The sequence below is a fragment of the Patiria miniata genome, unplaced genomic scaffold (genome assembly GCF_015706575.1).
Source record: "Patiria miniata isolate m_02_andy unplaced genomic scaffold, ASM1570657v1 HiC_scaffold_7, whole genome shotgun sequence".
Taxonomy (NCBI): domain Eukaryota; kingdom Metazoa; phylum Echinodermata; class Asteroidea; order Valvatida; family Asterinidae; genus Patiria; species Patiria miniata.
Window position 1 is genome coordinate 29,331,568 of NW_024037074.1, and position 8,269 is coordinate 29,339,836.

Genomic DNA, 8,269 nt, shown 5'->3' on the forward strand with positions numbered 1-8,269 from the left:
GAATGGCAAACGGGTGTCGTGACTCGTAGAGGTATCCGAGGTACTCGTCCTCACCACGGTAAATGCTACCCGCTGGTTGGAGTCGTCTGGTGTTTGTCCTGGCTCACCCTTCTGACCTTTGACACCAGTTTCTCCGATTCTTCCAACGATACCTGGTATACCTCTGGGACCTATCTTGCCAGGCAGACCAATCCCATCATCACCTTTAGACCCAGTGTTCCCAGGTGCTCCCCGATCACCCATAGGTCCAATCTGTCCAATCTCACCTTTCTGACCTTGCTGACCCGCATCGCCCTTTGACCCCAGCTGACCGTACGGCCCCATCGGTCCTACTGGCCCAGGCAGACCTGGTATGCCGGGTATTGCAGCAGGTCCCTGGCAGCACTGCTGACACACCTGAGACGCAGGACCATCACCGTCCGAGGGAACTGGCCCAGTAACGGAAGCTCGGAGCTTGGTTGCCATGCAATTGTTCATCTGTAAAAAAAAAGAAGAAAAAAAAAGGAAATCCAAAAAAATATAGAAAATAATAGGGAAAGATGAGATAAACAAAATTGAGGTCAGAGAAAACTGGAGAAATTATATTAAGACTTAAGTAAGACTTTTGAAACTTTGCCGTCGTTTAAATCAAAAATAAATTCATACATTATTAACGTGAAAAATGTGAAAAGAAACAGTTTGGCGAGCATCGCCGAATTATTTAAGACGAAAATCTGCTCTTTGTCTTAATTGAAGTCTAAATCTGACTAATCTGAAAACGGACCGCTGGGGAGACTATAATTAACAAAACTTCTTTTATTCTGATCATGAATTATGAGGAACATGATTTATGAATATCACTTGGACGAATTCGGCCGAAAAATGGTATTTTGGCCTTCTCAGCACAGCACTGGCTGAACATTGTGTTCCCAGTCGCCGGGATCGGGAGGGGGGGGGGGGGTCAAACACCCCCCCGCAGGTCTGTTTTTTTTTTCTTTTTTCTTGTTACAGAAATTCCTTTAAAATAATGCGAAAACCGGCCTCCTAGCTCTCACACCCAAACATATGCTGCATGGAAATAAAAAAACTCCGCCTGTGCACAAAATACTGTAACATTTGAGCAATTGACATAATTTGTTTTGACATGGCGCGCCATAGAAAGCGATAGACGCGCAATTAGTTTGTCGCCGCCAGCGGGCTAGTCAGTTGGTGAACGCTACTCGTGCGGGAAGGACCAACCAAGCTACCGGAGCGTCAATCCAAGGAGGCGAAAGGGCGTACTGCAGTAAGTATATGTGCCTACCTACCTTTAGCGTGGGGCATATAGCGGAGCCATAGGCGCGACTGTTGGCCGGACGCCTCGAGGGACGACGTACGCTAGCGAGCGTACATCTACTGAGGCGTCGGTCCGAGCACTGAGGCGCAGGGCTGCTGTAGATACCGCAGGAGGCGTTAGGACTCATCGAGGAGTTACACGCTCCATATAAACCAGGCTCACGAGGAGCCTACCCCTTTGAGGCCAGAGGAGACGAGAGGCGTTGCCGAGGGAACAACTGTGCGCGACATTTAGAAGTTCATAAATGCGGCACTTGTGTGGTGAATGAGTGCAAACTAGTGGCGGCGGAGGCGCTATACACTCACTGGAGGCGCTGTACACTCACTAGAGGCGCCATAGCAATCACTTGAGGCGCTATTGGGGCTTATTCACAAGTAAATCACTCTAATCATAATAATTGATCTAATTAAATAAATCAGTGAAACCTTCTTCCTTTTGTCATTGCGTCACAGTTATTTTTACATGTTTGTCAGTCTGTATTGTCTGTCTGGAAGTCAGCGATCAGTGAGTAGACTGAGTATACGTGGTGGTATATTTCCAACCAAACGGACCTGCACCTCGACGCTGTTAGGGTTACTCGCCTTACCCGCGAGTGTTCGCCGAGGACAACCGACCTGGCAATAGTAAAATCCGCCACAATACGTACAGAGCCAGCTTCTGTGCCAGTTGTTAGGGGGTATTTGTTCACTATTTTGTAATATACTGTTAATGATTGTCGGATTTGAAGGCGCACACAATAGAAGTAAGGTACGAGCCCCCCCCCCCCCTTGATTTTAAGGAGTCAAGTGTCTGGACAAAATAAAACCTGTCTACATTTCAGCGTTGATTTGCTGATGGAACCCCCCTCCCGGCCAAAAATCCTGAATCCGCCCATGGTTCCTCCTACTTATATTACGTGATGATCGATATTTCTTAAATTTAAAAGGACTTTAGGATGATGGCCAGTTCTCTATATCTTAATATTTACATTTATTTCATTTTTCGGGATACATTTCGTTACAATAAACAACAAAATTAAATACTCAGAAACACACATAAACATTTTAGACAAAACATACACAGTATAATGTTTAACCATGCTCCCGCTGGATTACCTTAAAAAAATATGGTTTCTGTCGAGGGGCTCTCAAACTGATTAAATATGACACGCTAAACACAATCTGTTATAGTCTTGACTCAAAATGTATCAATGCATATGAAAAGATAATTCTTCCACCAAATCATCTCTCTATTGAGATGCTTGATTGAGGTAATTAATAAATAATATTCACTTACCTTGAAGTAACGTTTTGGAATTCTATCAGGACAGGAATCCTCGACACTCGAGCAGATTGCTAGCTGAAAATAATACCAAAAAAATATTAGTCATTCAAAATTCACTCGGAGATGACTTGAGGACTGGTAGGGGAGGCATAGCTTAATTTCACACGAAAACACCGCAACAAATCTCTGTGATTGGGGATTGAGTTCTTTTTTTTCTTTCTTTTTTATTTCAAGCGAATTGTGTTCTCCAACGCCTAGAACCGCGTTCTAGAACCGCGCCTGCCAACGGCTCTGACTGGACTCACGTTTGAGCAACAATCATCTTTGTTTGAGGATTTACTAGTTTGGAATCGAACGAATAAATCACAAAATGAGAATTTTCTCGAAATATATCACCAAAATCAAGTTTAAGTCACGTGACATCATATCGCAATGTCCGGACAAGTACCTATATCATGACAGAAACTTTGCAATGTCATAAGTGAAGATATGACCGGTTTCTAATTCCCTTAAGTCGTTCGGAAAACCCTTGTATACAGTGGCGTAGCCAGGAATTTTTCAGTGTGGGGGGGGGGGGGCTGGAACATTTCATAGGGGGCGTCAAGCAGGGGCGTCAATCGGTTCTCAAAAGTGGGGGGGGGGACATACCTTGATCATAACTGATGCAAGCGCGAAGCCCTTACGGCGTGGGGTTTGGGGCCCGCTTAAGGGCCCCGAAAAAAATTGGATTTTCGATGCTCTGTGGTGTGATTTGAAGCAATTTCTTACGACTTTCCTCCATGCTTTAACTAATATTTTCTTAGCAAAAGATAATTATTTGAACATCGTTTTCGAGGTTGGAGACATTGAATCAGCTATCGGTATTCTGAGCTATTGGCGTGGGGTTCGGGGCCCGCTTAAGGGCCCCGAAAAAAAATGGATTTTCGATGCTCTGTGGTGTGATCTGAGGCAATTTCTGACCACTTTAACCAATATTTTCTAAGCAAAAGATACATTGTAGTACATAATACGGCCAATGGCGTCATGTAGATCAATGATATTTTTTTTAGAAACTCAAAATCTCAGTGCGGGGGGGGGGGGGCGACTGGGGGGGGGGGGGCGACAAGGTTTCATGGGGGGGGGGGCGGTCGCCCCCCCACGCCCCCCCGGTGGCTACGCCACTGCTTGTATAGATTTGGTTTAATTAAAAAGTGACCCCACGTTCACGTCACGCTGTTGTACGTTGTTGGAGACGGAATTCCATTACGAGAATCAAAACATTGCACATACATTTTTTTCAAAATGTACCCATCTTCTATCTGAACTGAATCTTCAACAGGTTCCTCAAAATGTACGTATCTACTGAGCTGAAACTTCAACTGGTTAAATAGATGTTGAGGACCTTACTAAAGATATTAAGAAATTATGTTGCTTCTAACAAACAAAATGCACCAAAAGTAAATGAACCTATGTTTCTCATCCTATGTGGCTCAAAATGTCCTTGAATTTGTGGTTGTGAGAATCACAGTGAGCTTACATTTTCTGCATTAATAACGGAAATTGATCTCATACCAAGGAAGTAGTGGCGAAAATATTACAGGTGGCATTCAAGTTAACAGTCGTTACAAAAATAACTATTTAACCGGGTGGGAAATTAGAACACCGGATTGGCTATTAGCATCAGCCACAATCTGTTTCTCAACAAAGTATGTCCCAGAAAAATATGTCAGATTTACTGCACAATAATTTAGTGTTCATAAACATGCATGAAGCCAAATGGGCCTTATTCACGACTTGGCTATTTTTGTCGAGTTCCCTGAATGTATTTCATTAATTGTTAACTGTTGAATGGGATGGCGCCAGACTTTTTATGCATGCATAATGCAGCCTTATTTTACTGTCAGTTTTTTTTAATCTGGCTTCACACATTAGGGAACGTTTAATTACAAGTTTGAAATTATTCACTGAAGCAGAATGGACTTAATTAGTAATTAACTTGCTGTCATTTCTCTACAAAAGATCCAGAAATCAAGATTTTATCTCACTCTCAATACAATATGACCGACTCGTGAATAAGGCCCATACCACTATCGGTGTTCAAAAAAATATTCAACAGAATCTTAATAGTGGCATGTTGAGTGGAACCCTTTACATTCAAACATCACTAAATTCATCCCATATCTTGTGTTTCGAACTTTTAAGAATGAGAGTAGAGAATGCAGAAGGGCAGAATAATGTCTACAAATATCAACTTTATACATGATCCGAAATGAATCCAGTTATTTAAAGCAATTTGAACTAGAATAAAACTGTTTGCATGATCATTCGGTCCGTTCATATTTGCGCCTTCTAATAGTGAAACCATAGAGCGTTGGTTTCCGACTAGCCACACTGTTATTAGCAATGTTTGAATGTAATTATAAATCATTGACAGAAAATGGCGCTGATCGAATATTAGCGCGTATGCTTGGCTGTGAACATTCGTGTATCAGTAGTCATGCAATATCAGTTTCAATTGAAGTTTTGTTCAGAAAAAAATCGTGTTGTTTTAGTCCTCAAGCAAGTACAGTTAGAGAAAGGGGAAATTTCAAGACGACTACCGCGCTCATAATCTTAAGAATAGTCCCACGCTGATTGAAACAGATGTGCAAAAAAGGCAACTTTTTTGTTTATGAAAAAGAAAAGGAAAAAACAACAATTAATTGTTTCAAACACTCACCAAGCAAATCTCGTTCTTGCAATCAGTTCGCTCGGGTTGTCGTCTGAGGGTGAAGAGGTGCTGCGGTCTTGTGGGGAGTGAAGAGGCCGCTCGTGGCTTAAATAGTGCCTTAGATTTCCCGAGCAGTGACTGGCCCAGTTTATGATTGGCCCCTGCTCGCTGTCACTCAGACATCACCGACTCGCTTCATGTTAATGAGACGGAAGTGATGTCAATGTGGTTGATGCTATACAGTCAATAATCAAAATTTGGGTCGCCGACACTGAAATAGCCGCATCTTATTGGTGGATATGGATGTCGGTGACACGTACATCTAAAAACACACGATTTGTGATTGACACATACAACCTGTCAATCACAAACCAGTCACTGGTGATCACCGACTTGTTGGGTGATTTTACTTTGATTGGTGGATTGAAAATTGACGTACACTGGCCGTGATTCATTAAATGTGCAGTTGGCCCTTCAGTCCGTTGAATTGTGTCGATTTATGTAAGCATGTATGAGGAATTAAATCGTAGTCAAGACGGCGGTCAAAGTAGGATTTAACTTAATTCCGAGAACACCTGGGTGCATAATATATGGATGCACTTAACTCAAATGAAACGTACTATTATACAAGAGAGCATTTTGTTCCAGTCAGGATCTCAAATTAGAGAACAAAGGACGAGGAGAGGGGCTAAGGTCCTCCACTGGCAGGGGGGAGGCAGTGAGGCGGGAAGGGGGAAGGGGAAGCAGTGAGGTGGAAAGGGGGAGAAGGGGGAAGGGCAAGGGGTCGAAAGGGGCAAGGGGGTGAAAGGGGCAAGGTGAAGGGGGCGGCCCATGTACCCCGTGTCTATAGTCGTGCCATGGGTACGGCATTGCTATTTATTATTGGGGATTTTAAAGACTAAGATACATTACATACAAGTTGGAAGAAAGTTAAGTGAACTTCTATGAACTTTGCTGTCAGCCTTGTATCATATTTTAGCAGCCTTGTATTGTTGGACGTGCGTTTTTAGAATTGTGTAAAACCCAGTCCGAATGAACATTCCCAGAAATGCAGGACTGCATGAAGTGCTATGATGGACCTACAAAGCACAATTAATTAGCTAAACTAAGGACACAGTTCAACAATAGAACGCAAAATAAATTAAGATAAATATCCCTCCATATAAACAAGATAGGCATGTTTTGCATGACCAGATTTCCTGTGTTTGTTATTTAATGACTTCCGCATAACGAGTCATCCTGAACTTTAGCCTTGGTGATATCCGGACAAATTAATCACACCAGAAGGTGTCATTCTGTTTGTTTAATCATCTCGACATCTAATAATCTCTTAAGCAATGGCGAAGCGCCGATATAAGTGGGGTTGCGGTCGTTGGACGACCACAAGCCCTTCCCCAACCTCCCAAACCCGGTGAAAAAAAGCCACTGATGTGTTTAGGGACTTAACATAAATGGCCATGTTCCGAAGCCGGAGACAAAGCCTAAACTTACAAAACGCCCGAAGTTAAATTAAGGCCTACTGTAGTAAGGTGTTTCCCAAACTGCGGCTTCGTTCCGTTTTTGGCTTCAGGCATGCGGTTTTGCAATTGAGCTGCAGCTGTATATATGGAATGAAGCCGGGACTTGGAAAACCCCTCAAGTCACTTTCTCGGCGTGTGCATTATAGTCTCCGATCAAAACGCCTTGCTGTTTCGCCTCTCGGTCATATACCGGTGAGAGTCAGGTTGACCTTGTGAAACGGCTACAGTTAGGCCATTATTTTGACCAGCAGAGTTAATTCCTTGTTATCTTTTGGGGAACCGTCAACTTGAAAGTGGTGAAGATCTGGGGATGCAGAAGATGTTGAGTGGAAATGGACGTTACGTAGCTATTGAGGGCATTGCTCTAGAATATATGTACATGTTGTAGCATACACGCGTGCGTTGATTGTTAATACTTGAAAAAAAGGTGATGAAATACATACAAAATTGAAACTAAAACTCTTGTAATGCGAAAATAAACAAAACAATATGTGTATGGCTGTCAGATAAGAGAAACAGTCAATAAACACGGTAATGTATTAAATAGGCAATACTAAATGTGAATATGAGAGGTGCAGATAATTAAATGTTAATAGTCAATGATGAAAATAAAAAAATGATAAGGGGAAAAAATGTGTGCTTGCGAGATGTTAAATACTAGGTTCAAGACTGATTGGAGTCTGGAATGCTGATAATTACCCAAAGCGAAGCAGATGGCAAGTATCAGCATTCCAGACTCCAGCCAGTCTTAAACATAATTTTTAATACCGACCTTTCATCAATAACGTTTCGGTCAACGAACGTCCAAAAGTCAAAACTCGTTCGCCCACAGGCGGGCTCGAGTATTGCTTTTTCACTTAATTCGGTCCCGCACGAGGGTGGCCATTTCGTCTGTCGATTCTACACCTGTAGACGCTATGTCCCAGGGTGCCATCCGGCTTCCTGGAGATCTTGACGTCCAGGAAGGGAATAGTGCCGTGCTGTTCTTGTTCCATGGTGAAGCTGATGCTGGTGTGTTGCTTGTTGAGGTACTGGAGGAAGTCTTGGAGTGTGTTCGGGCCTTGGGGCCACAATACGAAGGTGTCATCAACGTAGCGTAGCCACAGGCTCGGCCGAAGATCCGCTGTGAGGAGGGAGGAAGACTCGAACTCTCCATTAAGATGTCGGCTAGGACCGGGGATAAAGGAGATCCCATGGAGGTCCCAGCTGTTTGCTCGTCGAACTTGCCTTGCCACTGAAAACAACTGGAAGAGATACATGTTAGTAACAGATCATGAATTTGGTCGGGGGACAGGTCGGTGCGTTTAGCCAGAGTGGTATCATGTTCAAGTCTTTCCTTAGCTAGTTTGCAGGCCTCGCCTGTGGGGACATTGGTGAAGAGTGAGACGACGTCAAAACTGACAAGCAAGTCAGTGGGTTGGACAGTGAGGTTTCTGGTGATGCTGACAAACTGGGAAGAGTTGGACACATCGTGTGGTGTGT

At 43.3% G+C, this 8,269-nt stretch overlaps 1 long non-coding RNA gene across 1 annotated transcript; it reads right to left on the reverse strand.

Moving 5' to 3' along the window:
* Nucleotides 1-456: 456 nt before the first annotated feature.
* LOC119746301 lies at nucleotides 457-5,339 on the reverse strand. The gene is made up of 3 exons (XR_005273720.1): nucleotides 5,277-5,339; nucleotides 2,591-2,653; nucleotides 457-477 (listed from the first exon to the last, which is right to left on the reverse strand). It is a non-coding gene; the product is annotated as an uncharacterized LOC119746301 (long non-coding RNA).
* Nucleotides 5,340-8,269: the final 2,930 nt, after the last annotated feature.